The sequence below is a fragment of the Lissotriton helveticus genome, chromosome 7 (genome assembly GCF_964261635.1).
Source record: "Lissotriton helveticus chromosome 7, aLisHel1.1, whole genome shotgun sequence".
Classification (NCBI taxonomy): domain Eukaryota; kingdom Metazoa; phylum Chordata; class Amphibia; order Caudata; family Salamandridae; genus Lissotriton; species Lissotriton helveticus.
Window position 1 is genome coordinate 29,430,718 of NC_136068.1, and position 19,915 is coordinate 29,450,632.

Genomic DNA, 19,915 nt, shown 5'->3' on the forward strand with positions numbered 1-19,915 from the left:
ATGCATGATCTTATCATCTACATAACTCTTAGATCTGACCAATCCCACGCATTTACAGTCCCCATTGGAATGTCCGGCTGTGTGATACCAATCACCAATCAATACTCGGGTGGGGGACTACCAACTGTTGGGACTCTGTGGGAACCTGCTGGGGGCGGGAATTCCAAGGATGTTTGACTACCAATAAACATACTGTAAACTGTATATAATGTGGGACCTCGGAGACGCTGTTAGAACACCTCCTGAAGACATTGACTTGTGTCAGGGCTGTTGTGTTCTCTACTGAAGCAATAAACCGTTCCTAATTACCAGATTTCCAGCGCCTTTCTCTTTATTTGGTAAATATCGATATTGGGATTAAAGGCGTCCGAACAGCCTTGGTATTCGTTAAAGATTGGCTGTTTTCCCACAATTTGGCGCCCCAACGAGGGGCCCAGCAGCGACACGTGGGTCCAAGTGAGAGAGGTCCTAACGACGGAGTGGACAACTGCAACGATCGGGAAGAGCTCCTGCCCGATAGACCCTCATCTGGCAGCCGATCATCCGACCTTCACTGATTCTGAACGGACCTCTCTTGAGTGACCTACGGTCCTGACTGGGATCCCACAGGAGTGCCGCGGCTATTACGGAGAAAAGAGGACGATCGGGCGCTGGAAGTGGAAGACGAAGAACTGTCCATAGGGTTCGGGTAAGGTCGTGACAACGACTAACAGTAGGATGATTGATTGTTTGTTATTGAAATACTAGTATTGCGCTTTATTGGTTTGTTTAGCTCGTTAGCTAATTGATATATTGGTTCTCTTTGAGATATTCTCTGTTTGCAAACAATGAAGAGTAGGAATATTCTCTCTCTTTGCAGGCAGTGAAGAATAGGTAGTGAGGACCTTTGTCCACCATTGTTTGAGAATTTCATTTGTCCGATTATACGTCATGCCTATCTTCTCCCCACTGATTGGTATTTGGTTCAACACGGCCCGTTTATTAGAGGTCGATCATCCGGCTCCACCGGAAGGCACCCCTAATAAGGACATGTTTATAAAATATGGACTAGTCGCAGTAGCTCACAGTAAGCTATGGCATAAACATACGAAGAAAGATAGGGAAAATCAGTGGCCACTGACGGGATCTTTTGATCCTGCTAAAATAGATGTGCTAGAGATAGCTTTACGTGAAAAGAAAACTATGCCAACTATGCTTGACAGCTTCGGCTTATGGCGAAAAGAAACTACGCAACGAAAGAAAAGAGAGGAAGCAAGACTAGAACAAGAACTGCGAAAATCAGCTCACCTAGCTGGCAAAAAGTTAGAAGAAGAAATTCTAGAAAGAGAGAAAGTTAGAAAAGAACGAGAGGCGGAGACCTCGGGTCAGTACCCGGTTAGAGCTCCCTCAACCCTTTACCCTGAGCTCCCATCGAAACAAAGGATCGATGATGATCTACTTCTAGGTCCACCGATTATCTATATGCCCCCTCCTTACACCCCTACCCATCCCCTAGTACAACAGCAAGAGCCTCCGAGTACCACTGAAGGTAACGCCAGGGCACCGGTACCCACGGCCTCCGCGCGGACCGAGCCTCTCGCAACAAATGCCTTATCAGATAACACGCTAAATAGAACGGAAATCAAGGAATCGGTGAGAGTCCCACGACTCAGTAAAGATGAGTGAGCAGGAATCGATAGAATAGTTAAGACTCCAATCGACAGGAAAGAAACTGAAGAACACTTAACGGACATCTGTAACTCATACACCGACAATCGCAACTGACACTTCGTCGTGCGCTTTTGCCACCATATGCTCACAGCTTATGAAGAAAAATATAGCACCAAAGGGCCTGACCGGCTCATAATTCTGTACAGAAAGGTAGACATAGGAGACGAGAGTAAATGTGATATAGCTGAACTATTCTCCCAAACGTTGGAAATATTTCGCCACCTTATGGAAAAAGGACAAACAAGCAAAGAAGCGGCATTAACCATAACAGAACCCCCGATAAACAGAGTAGATAGCATGATGCCCATCAAGGTAGCCGCCCCCTATTGGGTCCCCCCTAGAGGACAAGGAACGCATGAAGATATAAATCACCAAGACGCTAAAGGAAGGGTGTTCTATAATTGGGTATATTAGCCCTGGGATAGACAGGACATTTTGACATTTCGAAAATCCCTGCCAGACTTACGAAAGAACCCTACTGCGTTCTACACAGAGTTAGGCACAGCCCTAGGATCGACTATCATGACGCTAGCCGACATCGACTTGTTCTTTGGGCTATGTCTGCCGGCCGATGTTTGGAAACAAATTAGAAAGGTAGACCACTCAGATCTGTTCGGAAATACATGGGGACAACTAGATGGGCTGGATAAGCAACGACACCCTGGGCAGAAACCCTTAAAAGCGATATTAAACCTCCCGGACAAAATAGTGCAGAAAGTGAAAACATTAGTCCCTGAGAAAAAGATAGACTGGTCTATCGTGACAGCTTGCCGCCAAAAGCCGCAGGAAGATGTGTCAGAGTTCTTCTCTCGGTTCAAAACAGTGTTCTCCGACTATAGTGGACAAGACATGTCCACTGCAACCGGACACCACTTGTTCATACAGAACTATGTCAAAGGTTTATTACCAGAAGTCTCACAGAAATTACAGACTAGTGAGAGTAGTTGGGCGGCTTCTAAACCAGCAGCCATCCTCCAGATGGCCCAGTACTACGAGCACCAGAAAAACAATAACGAAAGAGCCAATGAAAAGAAAAAGAAAGACTTAAAAGAGAGAGTCATGATCGCACAGCTACAAGGTGTAAATTCAGGAAGGGAACAGTACAAGGGAGGATATCAACAAAATACCCCCAGAGCGCCACCACCCCGGAATAACGTGCCTGCCCCATACAACGGGAAGGGGAAGATCAGTGTGCATTTTGTAAAGGGTTTGGACACTGGAAATCCCAATGCCCGATCCAAGCAGAGATAAATAGAGACAAAGGCACGAGAGAAGTAGCGAATGGGCCCAGAGGTAGAGGACGAGGAAGAGGGCACACAAGCGACATCAGCGAAGAAATGCCAGGTAGGACGAATGCTTTCGACCATCCCCGACAGAACCAGTATCAACAATCGGACTACGACAACACGTACGACTTTGCATAGGACAGACAAGGGCAAGGGAGGGATCCAGTCGAGCTCTATGTTGATCAGCAAGGTCCTTATGTTACCGCAAAGGTCCTGGGCACAGAGTCGCCATTTTTGGGAGACACAGGAGCAACACGTAGTGCACTATCCAAATGACTGATTCCAAGGGCACCCTTGTCTGGCTCACATGTGACCTCAATAGGATTTGATGGTACGCCCTCCACTAACCCTTTGTCCAGACCCATCCATTTTAATCTAGAAAACAACATCACTGACACAACATTCCTTCTCTCTTGCAACACTCCAGACGCTATTATGGGCCTCGACTTGCTGAAGCACTTCCGTGCAACTATCCGATGTTCCCCGGATGGAGTACGAGTCATTTTATATGACAATAACCCACAACAGAGAGATAGTCAACCCCAACACATGTATCCCATTTCCACAACAGACACATCCCTACTGGACACTCTGCCCCCATACTTATGGGCTAGGGCGTAGGACAGATGATGATCGACCCAGTACATGTGACAATTCGACAGGACACGATTCTGCCAAAGATACCGCAGTACAAAATATCGCCAGAGGGAGAGAGAGCACTCACAGATATCATCCACTCACTTGTAGATGCAGGAGTGGTGGAAGAGGTGGTGAGCAACATTTGTAACAGTCCTATTCTGCCAATCATAAAGAAGCAAGGAGAGGGAGATGGAAAAGCCTACCACTTTATCATTGATCTAAGGGAGGTGAACAAGATCGTAGTGCCTCAATACCCAGTCGTGTCTGACATCACCACCATTTTGACCCTTATCCCGTCCAGTGCCTCCATTTTTACTGTGATAGACCTCAAGAATGCATTTTTTTCCATACCCATTCATGAGGACAGCCGCTACCTTTTTGGATTCACACTCAGATCCCGCTCATTTAGATGTTGTAGACCACCACAGGGGTACACAGAAAGTCCGAGCATCTATAGCCAGGCACTAAAATGACAGCTGGATGCCATACAATTGCCAGATGGAGTAGCACTGATACAATACGTAGAGGACATCTTGCTAGCAGCAGACACCACTCCCATAGCAATCACTGCCACCCTTCAATTACTGCACTTTCTTGCTGAGAACGGTCACAAGGTCTCACGCAAGAAACTACAATTCTGCCAACCCCAAGTAACGTATTTAGGACACCTCTTGTCAAAGGAAGGAAGGACGCTCACACCAGATAGGATCCAGATCATTCTCGACACTCCTGTTCCCAAAACCCAGAAACAAGTCCGCACACTGATTGGCCTCACCTCTTTCTGCCGACAATGGTTGCCGAATTTTAGCCTCATTGTCAAACCCCTTCTCTCCCTCCTAGCCAAAGACACACCCTTTCCACTCCCTTGGACACCCGAATGTCAGTGTGCGTTCAAAGAATTACGAGATGCCCTTTGCTCAGCACCCGTTCTGGGAACCCCGGACTACTCCAAGCCATTTTCCCTCTACAAGCACGAAAGGGAGGGATGCGCATTATCTGTTCTAACACAAGCAATTGGCCACAAGCAACGCCCCTGTGCGTATTTCTCCGCCACCCTTGACCCGGTAGCCAGAGCACTGCCCCGCGTGCTTACGCACAGTAGCAGCTGCAGCAGTTTCCATTCGACAGAGCGAGGGAATAGTGCTCTCCAACCCCATCACAGCGCTAGTACCACATGCAGTTGACACATTGCTGAATCAGACTAAGACACATTTGACGAGTGCCCAACTGACTGGATACGAACTGACCCTGTTAGCACCACACATTACGCTGAAACGATGTTCCACCCTCAATCCAGCCACATTGCTGCCTTTCCCTGAAAGCGACCCCACTATGACTTCACTGCACGACTGCATTACGCTCACTGATGAACAGACTAAGAGTAGAGTTGACCTCCGAGACACTGCCTTTCCAGAACCAGACGGAGAACTATGGGTAGACGGCTCATGTCTCAAACATCCTGATGGCACTACCTCAGCAGCATACGCCGTAACCACAGCCCAAACTGTTGTAGAAACTGCCCGCATCACCCAGCCATCTGCCCAAGCAGCCGAGCTCATTGCTCTCACTCGAGCATGCGTCCTAGGAGCTGGCATGACAGTCAACATATACACCGATAGCCAATATGCCTTTGGGGTAGTTCATCATTTTAGGCTCCTTTGGAGGGAAAGAGGGTTCCTGACGTCACACGGCACACCCATCCTACATGGAGATCTAGTCTCTGCAATGACGGAAGCAGTACTCCTCCCCAAGCAGCTAGCAGTAATAAAGTGCCAGGCTCATAAGAAGGTGACCAACCTTAGTGGACAGGGAAATGCTCTAGCAGACATTACCGCTCGAACCACAGCACAAGACAGAACAACGACACGCATGTATGTGACCAGGTCACAAGCAAAACACTCGACTGACACTAGGTCAACTATAAGAGACATACAAATGACAGGCACACAGAGTGAACTGACAGAATGGGCACGGGTGGGACTGAAAGATGAGGAAGGCTGCTGGAGAACAAAAGACGGTGACAAATGGTTGTTACCAAACGCCTATCTGATCCCCATACTGACCATGGCACACCTACCCGCACACATAGGATCTGCCCCCATGATCGAGCTAATCACGAGAGTATGGCACAACAGCAAGATTGCTGACTCGGCAAAATGTTTGGTACAACAATGCATGGTGTGCCTACATCACAACCCAGAGAAGGGGACAGCGGTCCCACGGGGAGGGTTTGGAGTCCCCGATCACCCCTTTGAAGTCCTCCAAATGGACTACATACAGTTAGAAAGGTGCCATGGTCTCAAATACGTCCTAGTCATTGTGTGTGCATTTAGCAAATGGTTGGAAGCATACCCCTCGAGACAATACCGCTACGGCTACAGCTAAGGTGTTGTTAAAGGAATTCTTCCCTAGATACAGCCTTTGTCTAATTTTATGGAGCCACAATGGCCCCCATTTTGTAGCAGAAGTAATCCAAGGCATCCTGAAGGGCTTAGGGGTCAAACAAAAATTCCACGCTGTCTTTCATCCCCAATCAGCAGGCCTGGTAGAGCGGCACAACGCCACGTTAAAACTGAAACTCGCGAAAATAGTTGCCACCACTGGTTTAAAATGGCCCGACGCACTCCCACTGGCATTGCTATCAATGCGCTCCACCCCAACCAAGCATAGATTGACACCCTACGAAGTGTTTTTTGGCCGGCCAATGAATGTTTGGGCGGCACCGAAACCATCCACCATTAATGATGTCCCGGACATGCTAATGTCTGGGACAGTACGTCTTGGGAGTACGGATATATATGAAAGCTAAACAATACACATTTACCATCCAGGTAGTTCCGCGTCGTGGTGAACAAAAAGACCCCACACGTAGAAGACATATTAGAGAGGTAAGATGCAGAAAGGCGGTTGTTGAGCCGCAAAACAGCTTTTTAGGGAGTAATTTCTGAATGAACTAATAAGAGTCCCTTCTCTTTTTCCCACTTACAGTTTACGGTCCTGATGAGAAACCCATAACATATGGGAGTTCGAAACGCGTAGACCTTATTTTCGTTACGAACCATAAGGAATTATAATTAAGATCTGTAATTTTTTGATTTAGTGCACACAGTATACTATGGTTCTTGAAAAAATTGTATATGAAATGTACATAAAAAAATTGTTATTGTAAGCAAAATATTTGTGTATGAATGTGTTGAATGTGAGAACTTCTTGAGAGCGAATGTGGATGAATGATATCAAGGGGTATTGTATTGATTATGAAATTGTATGGAGATTTAATGTTTTTGTAAATAAGTTGTTTATTGTCTGTAATGTTTAAAATCCGCTAAAACAAATGAAAAAATAACAGATTGAATAGTAATTAAAAACTTCAAGATTAATTAAAAAAAATCAAATTCGCCCTCATAGTGTTTAATTCGTGTGATGGGAATATAAATAGAATTCTCGTGACTCATATTGGCAGCAGTGGCATTTGTTCTATAGTATAAACTAGGCAGGGTTTGGCCTTGCTGTCTGGGAGCCCATACCCAGTGTTGTGTATCCATATTGATAGCAGGCAAGTGCCTGTGTGGTAGCCCTCAACTTGAAGTTCGAGGTTATTTGTGTTGTGGTGACATTGTGGTTCCAGGATTGGAACATAGGAATTCGGTCCTACGTCTTGTAGTGATATTTTTTTGGGAAATATTTTGGATGAATGAATTGAGTCTGCATGGTTGAGTATGTCTGAAAACGAAGCATTCGCATACAGTGAGGAACACATAAAAAAGCTGCTAGCGGCTCCACCCCTATTTGCGTCAGCCTCCCTAAGTGTCTCAGCACAAAATCAAAACGAAACAGAAAAACTGCTTAGACTAAAGAAAAAACAAATCCGGACGGATTTGCATGGACACTTTTTACTCAAACATCTAAGAGCTGGTACCATTCCAGGAGGGTTACAAATAAAAAACATACCTGTAATTTTTACAGAGGACCCCATTTATAAAAAGGGCTACAGCTACATTGAAACTAAGTGTAGCCGGGACTTAATGGTATTGACCATCGAAACTGCGCAAAGACTATCTCAAGTACAATTAGAGGAGATTGAAAATCTACAAACCAGCATTGCTACAAACCAATTGATTACGGACGCAAAAATCCTACTAGAAAAAGTAGAAAAGGATATCAGTGAGTTCAAGGATTATACCATAAACCAAAAAACAATCCAATTCGATAAAGATCAAAAGAATTTTAATCTAGAAAAGGTATATCCATTCTTACAATCAGACTTTAACTCCCGTCCTGAATCTCGAAGACACTTACAAGAGTATCAAGGAAGATCATACCAAAAATACATCACTTTCTCAGATACCTCGTCATCTGGAAGTAGCAGTGAGGGTGATAACGCTGACCCTAGAAGAACTCAGAATAGAAGAGGATCATTTCAACAGAACCAACAAGGATCAGCTTTTTTAGGGAGAGGCCAGACAAAACCCAGAGGAAAAACAAGGTACAATCAACCATGGGAGATGTCGACCAGACGTCAAAACTACAAAAGTTAACACCTTCCCTGATCTTCAATATCTCCAATAAAATTTTGACAAAAGACGAAGAAAGTGTCCTGGAAAAAGGACTAACATTCGTACCTACAAAAAGAACAGATTTTGTCAAATTAAAAATTGAAACTATGGAATTCTTCCGTAAAATAAGATTAAAAACCTTCTTTGCAGAAAACCCAATGGAACAAAGTACAGAAACAACAGGTCTCCATAAAAAATCTACTTTTTGCCCCCCTAATTATAAAATACCAAAGGAGGTAATAACATTTGAGCGAACAATTCTATCGGCAATCACGGACATGGAAAGTAAAAAAGGATGGATCAAACACAACATCACCAAATCTGAGTCAATGGCACTCATAAATTTGAAAAATGATGCAACCATCGTTGTGAAACAAGCAGATAAGGGTGGAGCAACAGTGTTGTGGGACAGGACCCTTTACATCAATGAGGTAAAAAAACAACTCAATGACGGAAATTGTTACCGTAAAATAAATAAAGATCCCACACTAGAACTCAGATGCCAACTTCATGAGATCATAGAGGAAGCATTCCAACAAGGCTTCCTCGGAAAAAAGGAATCAGAGTATCTAAAAATTCAACTCCCCAGAATTCCTCTGTTTCATGTACTGCCAAAAGTACACAAGAATAAGGAAACACCTCCAGGACGCCCAATCGTCTCAGGTTGTGAATCCCTAATGGAGCCTATATCAAAATTTGTGGACTTCTTTTTAAAGCCTTTCATACCAGATGTAAAATCATACATCAGAGACACCACGGACTTCATAAATAAGCTAAATGAAGTGGAATTTGATAAGATGCATGATTGGATGGTGACAATGGACATCACGTCCCTGTATACTCAGATACCACAAGAAGATGGTATACACGTACTAAAAAAGACATTGGAAACAAGAGAACGGCCACAAAAGGTTCCGACAGAATTTATTATACAATTGGCAAGCTTCGCATTAAAAAAGAATTATTTCTGTTTTGATGGAGAATTTTATTTTCAAGTAGGCGGCGTCGCAATGGGATGTTCGTTTGCTCCTGAATTAGCCATTTTGTATATGTCAAGTTATGAAGACAAGTTTGTGTACCAAAACAATCCGTTTGGAGCATGGATAAAACTTTGGAATCGTTTTATAGACGATATATTTTTCGTATGGTCTGGTCCGGAAAATGAACTTAAGAACTTCCATGGCTGGTTGAATAATAGAACACAGGAGATTAAATTCAGCCTAACATATTCCAAAAGTAAAATGCCTTTCCTAGATGTCGAGATTCACCCTTCGGATGAAGGAGGCCTAAAGACTACTTTGTATAAAAAAGAGACGGACAGAAATCGAGCGCTACATTTTAGCAGCAACCACCCCCGGAGCCTAAAAGAAAATTTGCCCTATTGGCAGTACTTAAGAATCCGCAGAAATTGCCAAGACAAGGAGGAATATATCCGACAAGCAGAAAAATTGACTATAAATCTGATTGACCGGGGCTACCCCAAAAAATTACTGAAAAGATCCCAAAAAAGAGCGTGGTGGACCCCACGAGATTGCCTATTAGAGAAAAGATCGAGACAAAAAGTGGACAGAATAGTGCTAGTCACCACATACTGCCCCAATTCCAATAAACTTAAAAAGTTGATTAACAGCAACTGGCATTTGGTTAAAAATCTATGTGAGGAATTGAAAAAACCTCCATTATTTGCTTTCAAGAAAGAGTCAAGCATTGCCAATAAACTGGTGAGAGCAGCACTGCCAATGAAACCCCAACCAACACTAAGAACTATGATTGGACTACCCCCTATAACAGGCCACCACAAATGTGGTAGTTGTAATTGCTGCGCTTTAACGGAAGAAGGGTCAGTTTTCAAGCACAATGAAAAAATGTGGAGACATGACTATTTTACAAACTGCAAATCACGGAATGTGATTTATGGGATCATATGTCCATGTAATGCAATATACATTGGCAAAACCAATCAGGAGATTCGTTTGAGAATCCAACAACATAGATCCAGAATAAAAAGAAAGGTCCCAAATGCTCCCTTGGTGAATCACTGGCAATTGAAAGATCATAAAGACAATGATCTACGATGGACAGTCACCAAGAAAGTTGAGACAGATCCAAGAGGAGGAGATTTGGAGGCAAAACTTGCACAAAAAGAAGCCATGATGATTCTGAAATTCAATTCGGCCATTGAAGGACTCAATGAATTATCAGAAATATATAAACTGTAGAAAAGTCACTAATCACTGTCTAAACGAATTGCCACTCTTAATCTGGTATCATGAATAAATGTGACCCTTCTACCTTCGAAATTTTTCAGGGAATTCCCTCGAAATATCACAACAATGATTGTTGCAGAGGAAGTGTACGTTTTCTAGTTGGAAAGGACCATCTGAGAATGTGAGTGTAAGAACAAATCCCCCATTTAAAGATGGCGCTCACTTTCTGAGAGAATATCACGTGACATGAATAAAACGGAAACGCATCTGCGGAGACACTCTGACCGACCGGGAACGAGAGACCGGATCGAAACACAGCTGCGAAGAACAGGACGCAACGAGGTAAGACGCCATCAACGCTTTGAAGTACAAAGTTATTCCCTACGCCTCGTAATTGCCGACAAAACCGTAAGACTGAGACTGACCCGTCCCTGTCTCTCCCACTAGGCACTTGGCGGAGGTGTCCGGATCAGCACTTCATAAACAAAGTGTCCACAACTAAAGGTGCTCCAGATCCCCATTTAGGTAAGAAGCTCCACCACAGTGATAGTACAACAGGGAGTGACTACGCGTTTAAACAACATAGTAAAAATAGTTTTCCATTAATCTCTTCACAGCAGTAGAGAAAGTCCACGAAAGAGAACAAGTGAGTGTTTTGCTTCATTCATTTCTTGAGTGACTTGGGAGTACGGGTATATATGAAAGCTAAACAATACACATTTACCATCCAGGTGGTTCCGCGTCGTGGTGAACTAAAAGACCCCACACGTAGAAGACATATTAGAGAGGTAAGATGCAGAAAGGCGGTTGTTGAGCCGCAAAACAGCTTTTTACGGAGTAATTTCTGAATGAACTAATAAGAGTCCCTTCTCTTTTTCCCACTTACAGTTTACGGTCCTGATGAGAACCCCATAACATATGGGAGTTTGAAACGCGTAGACCTTATTTTCGTTACGAACCATAAGAAATTATAATTAAGATCTGTAATTTTTTGATTTAGTGCACACAGTATACTATGGTTCTTGAAAAAATTGTATATGAAATGTACATAAAAAATTGTTATTGTAAGCAAAATATTTGTGTATGAATGTGTTGAATGTGAGAAATTCTTGAGAGCGAATGTGGATGAATGATATCAAGGGGTATTGTATTGATTATGAAATTGTATGTTGATTTAATGTTTTTGTAAATAAGTTGTTTATTGTCTGTAATGTTTAAAATCCGCTAAAACAAATGAAAAAATAACAGATTGAATAGTAATTAAAAACTTCAAGATTAATTCAAAAAAATCAAATTCGCCCTCATAGTGTTTAATTCGTGTGATGCGAATATAAATAGAATTCTCGTGACTCATATTGGCAGCAGTGGCAATTGTTCTATAGTATAAACTAGGCAGGGTTTGGCCTTGCTGTCTGGGAGCCCATACCCAGTGTTGTGTATAAAATGTCTGATTACCTGCATAAGCTTACCACCGAAATAACGCTTATCCACCAACAGGTGCTGCATGTAATTCCGGATGTGTCCAGGGGTCCAGGACATGATATCAAACCTGGTGACTTCGTCCTCATAAAGAGTTTCCAGAGGCGGAGTGTCTGCAACCCAGGTGGACGGGCCCCTGGCACCACCCGAACTGCTCTTCGCGTGGAAGGAAAAATGAACTGGCTGCACGCCCACCACTGTCGACGGATCTCCCCAAGCCTGACAACCAGCGAGGAAGTGGACGTCCAAGAAGAGCTCCTGATCAAAGACCGACCAGCCTTGAACTGTTACCCACAAAAAGAGACACTCGAACTGGCAGAGTATCCTGACCCTACTGTACCATCCAAGAAAGGGTACAACCTGAGGTCGACAAGAGGAGGGCGTCTCGACACGCAGACCACTAACTAAGTCAAAAGTCTCAGATTGGTAGCTAACACTACAAAGGCTACCAGGAGATACGCTAGACGAAGTATGTGGTCCGGTGAGTCATCGAGCCCCTTGAAGGTGATGGAAGATCCCGGACGTCCGAAGAACCACCGCGACGACGCCAAGACTGCCAAAGCTCACAGTATGAAGACAATTGCACTCCTAGCAGTATCACCCACAAGCCTCCTGCTAATGGTAACAGTCTGGATTGTCGAAGAGAGTGCTCCTGCTCATCAAACATTTATGCCCACTGTGCAACCCACCACTGAAAAAGAACACTATCTGGTGTCGCTATCACCACGCCTCCGAGAACGACGCAGAGAGTTCTGGAATAACTCTTTCGTCCAACTGCTGCAACCTTGTTGCAAATGCTACAAACTGTTGGGTGTGTGGACTGCTACCACATGCCACTGAACACTCCATTCCTTTCATTCCTTCACCGTTCTCTGTACATGGGTCCTCCCTTGCCTGGTTAATGCTGCTCCAAGAAAGCTACAGAGACAATACCACATCTGATGGAACCATAAGACAATTCTACAACGAGTTCTGGCTGAACAAAACTGGGGAACAGCTGTTCCCTGTTGCCCCCTCACTTCGAAAGCGAGCTTCCCAATGGACATTCCTGCAAAAGAACGAGTGGAAATGCAAGTGTTCAATAATCCAGCCAGCGCCTCCTTCTCCTTTCTAAAGGAAAGAACAGCTGCAACCACAATTGTGGCCCTATCTGTGATGAACGTCTCAGGTCTTGTTTGCATTGAAGGCCATGGGACGAAAAATGAGGGCCACAGTACTTGTCGCATCACCAGGACCCTACATACCACTGTCCCCCCTTCATTTGTTGCATCACCCAACTTAACTTCATCTGTGGTACTAAAGCCTAAACCTGGCTCCCAAAAGGTTGGGGGGGGGGCACTTGCTACATTGCCTTTGTTCTGCCTACGACCTACACTGCCCCTGCTGGGCATCACAGAGAAAAGCGGTCCGGAGACCTCGACCAAGCAGACTCGGCTGCATCCCAGTTTCTGGATGCAGTTAATGGCCTTGTTCCATTTTGGGGTCCGATGGCAAACAGCCGGGCCATTCGAAATCTATCTCAGGCAGTTGAGATAGCTTTGAACGTGACAGCTGGCATGCTCACCAACAACACTGCCGAGCTACAAGCGGTCCGCCTCATGACTTTGCAAAATCGTCTTGTATTAGACGTAGTACTGGCAGACCGCGGAGGAGCATGCCGCATCATCGGTGCCAGCTGTTGCACCTTCGTTCCTGATAGCTCACCTTCCGTTTATAAGGCAATTGAACATTTGCACAGACTCTCATCAGAGATCCACCAAGAACAAGAGACTTGGACACTTGGAAGCTGGTTTTGGTGGATATTAAAAGAGTGGGGATGGAAAGTATTGATGATCCTCTTGATTCCAGTCTTTATAATATGTGCCTGCTGCCTGGGGATACACTGCATACCTCCTCTGTGTTCTCTATGTATGTACTCCTTATGCCCCAAAAATATAGACTCACACCCAGCCCGAATAAATGTAATACATGATACCGAGATACAGGGCATTATGGGGATCGAAATAGACTAGCAAGATGTCGTGGGAATGTTCAAAGCGAGGACTGTTAAAAGTAGAATCGACAAACGTGAACATCACCGAAGCCATCTTGCTTAACAAGAGCCATCGGTCGTACGTAAACGGCATCCATGTTAGGTGCCGCGGCCATCTCACGCTTTGCGAGTCACCTACACGTCTCCCTGACTTCGCAATCATCTTCCACGCTTTGGCAGCCCCCAAGCACACATGCTAGAGTCTTAAAGCATCCTCAGCTCGACCCTGCCCCGGAGACACTTCCCGTGCCGAACCCACATGCCCTTTCATCCTCCCCGCTCAAGCGGGCCCTTCTGATAACCCCCAACTGCACCTGGTCACTCGATCCGGTCCCAGGCTGTAAACCAAGCCTTGCGGACATACTTTATTGCCCCCATACTGCAGGACGCGTTGCGCACACAGAGATGCATGATCTTATCATCTACATAACTCTTAGATCTGACCGATCCCACGCATTTACAGTCCCCATTGGAATGAAATCAATACTCGGGTGGGGAACTACCAACTGTTGGGACTCTGTGGGAACCTGCTGGGGGCGGGAATTCCAAGGATGTTTGACCACCAATAAACTTACTGTAAACTGTATATAATGTGGGACTGCGGAGACGTTGTTAGAACACCTCCTGAAGACATTGACTTGTGTCAGGCCTGTTGTGTTCTCTACTGAAGCAATAACCCATTCTTGATTTCCAGATTCCCAGCGCCTGTCTCTTTATTTGGTAAATATCGATATTGGGATTAAAGGCGTCCTACGCCGAACAGCCTTGTTATTCGTTAAAGATTGGCTGTATTCCCACAGTGTGGCATGGAGTAGTGTTGAGTGGAGTGGCATTGTGTGGAGTGGTGTGAAATTGTGTGGTGTAGAATTGTGTGGCATGGAACAGAATTGTGTGGATTGTAGTTCAGTGGAGTGGTTTGGGATTTTGTGGTATGGAGAAGAGTGGAATTTTATGGAGTGGCATTGTGTGGTGTGGTGGAGTGGAGTGGAATTGTATGACATGGGGTGGAGTGGAATTGTGTGGTTAGCAGTGGAGTGGAATGGTATGGCATGGAGCGGAATCGAGTGGAAGGGAATTGTGCGTAGTGGAGTGGAGTGGAATTGTGTGACAAGGATTAGAGTATCACTGTGCGGATTGGAGAAGATTGAAGTTGCATTGTGTAGAGTGGAATGGCATTGTGTGGGATGAAGAGGAGTGGCACTGTGTGATGTGGAGTACAGTCGCATTGTGTGGCATGGAGTGGGGTGGATGAAATTATGTGGAATGGAGTACAGTAGTGTGACAGTGAGTGGAGTTTAGTGGAGTGGCAAGGAGTGGCTTTATGTGGCATAGAGAGTTCTGCATTGTGTGGTGTGGAGAAGCATTGCATGGCATAAAATGGTATGGCATGGAGTTGAGTGGCATTATGTGGAATGGAGTGCCATTGTGTGGAGTGGAAAGGCATTGTGAGGTGTGGAGTGGTATAGCATGGAGTTGAGTGGCAATATGTGGAATGGAGTGCCATTGTGTGGAGTGGAATGGCATTGTGAGGTGTGGAGTGGTATAGCATGGAGTTGAGTGGCAATATGTGTGTTGAAGTGGCATTGGGTGGAGTGGCACTAAGTAGAGTCGGTGGAGTAGTAGTTGAGCAATATTGAGTGGAGTTGATTTGAGTGGCATTGTTTGTAGCGATGTGAAGAAATTGCTAGCTTTTTCACTGACAAAGTTGCCAAAATTGAGGTAATTCTTTTCTCCTCCAAAAGTAATCACCTTCCAATCTACAAATAGCTCAATGACCTCAACGCTTTAAATTGCTCTCTTACTCTATCCAAATCCACAAAACCCCTTGGCTTCTTTCTGGACAACAATATGTCAATGAAAGAGCACATCAAAAATACAGCAAAAGAGCACTGTACTCACTCAAAAACATCAAGAAACCGAAACCATTTATTCCTGCCGATGATTTCAAGATTGTGGTGCAATCTTTGATCCTGTCGAAACTAGACTATGGTAATGCCATTCTCACTGGGACCCTATAACTCACAAGACTACCTGCATCATCCACAAAGCACTTCACTTACTCACTCCCAACTACCTAGAAAACAAGCTGATGAAAGCCGGGACTACCAGATCTTTGAGAAGCTCTAACACACTTTTACTCATACCTCCCGAGCTAAATAAATCAGCAATCAAGTCTTGCTCTTTTACCGGGAACGCTTCGGGCATATGGAACTCGCTTACGTGTGACCTTCGTTGAAACTCTTCCTTCCCTTACTTCAAAAGAAACCTGAAACTCCTCCTCAAAAACAAATTCTTTAGCTCCTAGTTTACGGAACTCGGTGAATTATCGCCTGATCAGATCTAGGCCCTCTGTCTTAAGCGGATGTTTATTGGGTTGTGCTGTCTATTAGATCCTCTCGATTGGCGTCTTTAGTTGTTGGTTACTCTACTATCACCTATAATGTATACCGTTAGCCATCGAACTGTGTGTGTACCATTATCTTTCGAAGTTATGGCTAATATGTTCATTGCGTGACTGTTTTACTGTATTCTATCATGATCATGCGAAGTGCTATGACACCTTCGGATCTAGCAAGCGTTATATAAAACTTAAATAATAAATAAATAAATTGAGTGGTGTGGTGGAGTGGATTGGAATTGTGTGTCATGGATTGTAGTGGAATTGTGTGGCAGGGTTAGAGTGGAATTGTGTGGTGAGCAATGTAGTGGAATTGCATGGAGAGGAGTAGAATGGAGTGGAAGGGAATTGGGTGTAGTGGAGTGGAATTGTGTGGAATGGAGTTGAGTGGCATTGTGTGGAGTGGACGAGATTAAGTTGCATTTTGTGGAGAGAAATGGCGTTGTATGGTAAGGAGTTGGGTTGCACTCTGTGATGTGGAGAACAGTGGCATTGTGTGGCATGGAGTAGTGTGTCATGGAATGGAGTAAAGTGGCATTATGTGTGATGGAGTGGAGCAGTGTGGCATTTTGCGGAGTAGAGAGGAGTGGCATTGTGTGGCATGGAGAGGAGTGGCATTGTGTGGTGTGGAGTGGCATTGTGTGGAGGTCATTTGAGTGCTATTGAGGTGAGTAGGTTGGCATTGTGTGGTGAGTAGTGAAGTGGAGTGGCATTGTGGGGTGTGAAGAGGAGTAGGGTGTCACTGTTTGGCTTCAAGTGGCATTGATTGGTGGAGAGGAGGCCTGGGCGGAGCTTGAAGAGTCTCACTGGTGGAATTCCATGGAGTTCTTGAGAAACACTACCAAATTCTGCAGAGTTCCATGAGCGGGTGGCGTATTGCTCAGCCATCCCTAGTTGGCACCCTTCCAAGTGGTATGTATACTTTTATAGCTGCAGCCCTCCTCTGAGATGCAGAGTCATGCCAAGCTGCATGAAAGTCAGTGGCAGGAGAGAGAACGCCCCACCTGGGCCTCCACAGCACATAAGACGACGAGAGTTGTTGGCACAGACCAGCTGTAGCTGTCACTTTGGGAGCCAAGTTATGACCCTGGCAACTGCTTCAGGGCTTGACACATCTGCTGAAGAGATGGAGCAGAATCTGGCTTTAAAAAAACAACCCAGCATGAATGCCAGCCTTACTTTGACACCAGCAACAAAGGATAGAGGCTTGCCTGGCTGCTCTTTTTCTTTCAAAAGAGAGGGGAAATGGGATACATAAAGATAAATTCAGCTGAAGTGAAAATTATCTCACAATAAAATTACAGTTATTTTAAAATGCAAACAAAAACTTTGCACAGGCTCGGTAAACAAGGACATTAAATTACCCGTTTATGGCACATGCAGAACGGAGCACAGCATCAATGCATGCAGGAAAGTGAAGATAACCATCGGAATGTCAAACAAGCTAGCAATAGGCTTTCTGAGTTGTGCAAGACTACACAGTTTATAGCTAAACAACGTAAACTGTAAAGTAACAGCTACACCGCTACTCACTGTGCAGAGTGTGCAGCATGGTGACCAGACTACTCCTAGGGCTGGCAGTACCCACGCCGGGCACACTGTTGGACTGCTTTAAGGCTTTAAGTAAGCCTACCGTGGTGCAGAAGTGGCAGTAACGGGTAGCGAGTGACAGCATTAGTACTCCTGGCTTCAGGCTCTAAGTAAGCCTGTCGTGGTGCACCGTGAGCAGTAACAGGCAGTGAGTGACAGCATCAGTACTCCTGGCTTCAGGCTCTAGGTAAGCCTGCTGTGGTGCACAGTGAGCACTAACGGTCAGTGAGTGACAGCATCAGTACTCCTGGCTTCAGGCTCTAGGTAAGCCTGCCGTGGTGCACGGTGAGTAGTAACAGGCAGTGAGTGACAGCATCAGTACTCCTGGCTTCAGGCTTTAGGTAAGCCTGCCGTGGTGCACCGTGAGCAGTAACAGGCAGTGAGTGATGACATCAGTACTCCTGGCCTCAGGCTCTAAGTAAGCCTGCCGTGGTGCACCATGAGCAGTAACAGGCAGTGAGTGACAGCATCAGTACTCCTGGCTTCAGGCTCTAGGTAAGCTTCCCGTGGTGCACCGTGAGCAGTAACAGGCAGTGAGTGACAGCATCAGTACTCCTGGCTTCAGGCTCTAGGTAAGCTTCCCGTGGTGCACAGTGAGCACTAACGGTCAGTGAGTGACAGCATCAGTACTCCAGGCTTCAGGCTCTAGGTAAGCCTGCCGTGGTGCACCGTGAGCAGTAACAGGCAGTGAGTGATGACATCAGTACTCCTGGCCTCAGGCTCTAAGTAAGCCTGCCGTGGTGCACCGTGAGCAGTAACAGGCAGTGAGTGACAGCATCAGTACTCCTGGCTTCAGGCTCCAGGTAAGCCTGCCGTGGTGCACCGTGAGCAGTAACAGGCAGTGAGTGACAGCATCAGTACTCCTGGCTTCAGGCTCTAAGTAAGCCTGCTGTGGTGCACCGTGAGCAGTAACAGGCAGTGAGTGACAGCATCAGTACTCATGGTTCAGGCTCTAAGTAAGCCTGTCGTGGTGCACCGTGAGCAGTAACAGGCAGTGAGTGACAGCATCAGTACTCCTGGCTTCAGGCTCTAAGTAAGCCTGTAGTGGTGCACCGTGAGCAGTAACAGGCAGTGAGTGACAGCATCAGTACTCCTGGCTTCAGGCTCTAGGTAAGCCTGCCGCGGTGCACAGTGAGCAGTAACAGGCAGTGAGTGACAGCATCAGTACTCCTGGCTTCAGGCTCTAAGTAAGCCTGCCGTGGTGCACAGTGAGCAGTAACAGGCAGTGAGTGACAGCATCAGTACTCCTGGCTTCAGGCTCTAGGTAAGCTTCCCGTGTTGCACAGTGAGCACTAACGGTCAGTGAGTGACAGCATCAGTACTCCTGGCTTCAGGCTCTAGGTAAGCCTGCCGCGGTGCACAGTGAGCAGTAACAGGCAGTGAGTGACAGCATCAGTACTCCTGGCTTCAGGCTCTAAGTAAGCCTGCCGTGGTGCACAGTGAGCAGTAACAGGCAGTGAGTGACAGCATCAGTACTCCTGGCTTCAGGATCTAGGTAAGCCTGCTGTGGTGGAGAGTGAGCACTAACGGTCAGTGAGTGACAGCATCAGTACTCCTGGCTTCAGGCTCTGAGTAAGCCTGCCGTGGTGCACCGTGAGCAGTAACAGGCAGTGAGTGACAGCATCAGTACTCCTGGCTTCAGGCTCTAGGTAAGCTTCCAGTGGTGCACAGTGAGCAGTAACAGGCAGTGAGTGACAGCATCAGTACTCCTGGCTTCAGGCTCTAGGTAAGCCTGCTGTGGTGCACAGTGAGCACTAACGGTCAGTGAGTGACAGCATCAGTACTCCTGGCTTCAGGCTCTGAGTAAGCCTGCAGCGGTGCACAGTGAGCAGTAACAGGCAGTGAGTGACAGCATCAGTACTCCTGGCTTCAGGCTCTAGGTAAGCTTCCCGTGGTGCACAGTGAGCACTAACGGTCAGTGAGTGACAGCATCAGTACTCCTGGCTTCAGGCTCTAGGTAAGCCTGCCGCGGTGCACAGTGAGCAGTAACAGGCAGTGAGTGACAGCATCAGTACTCC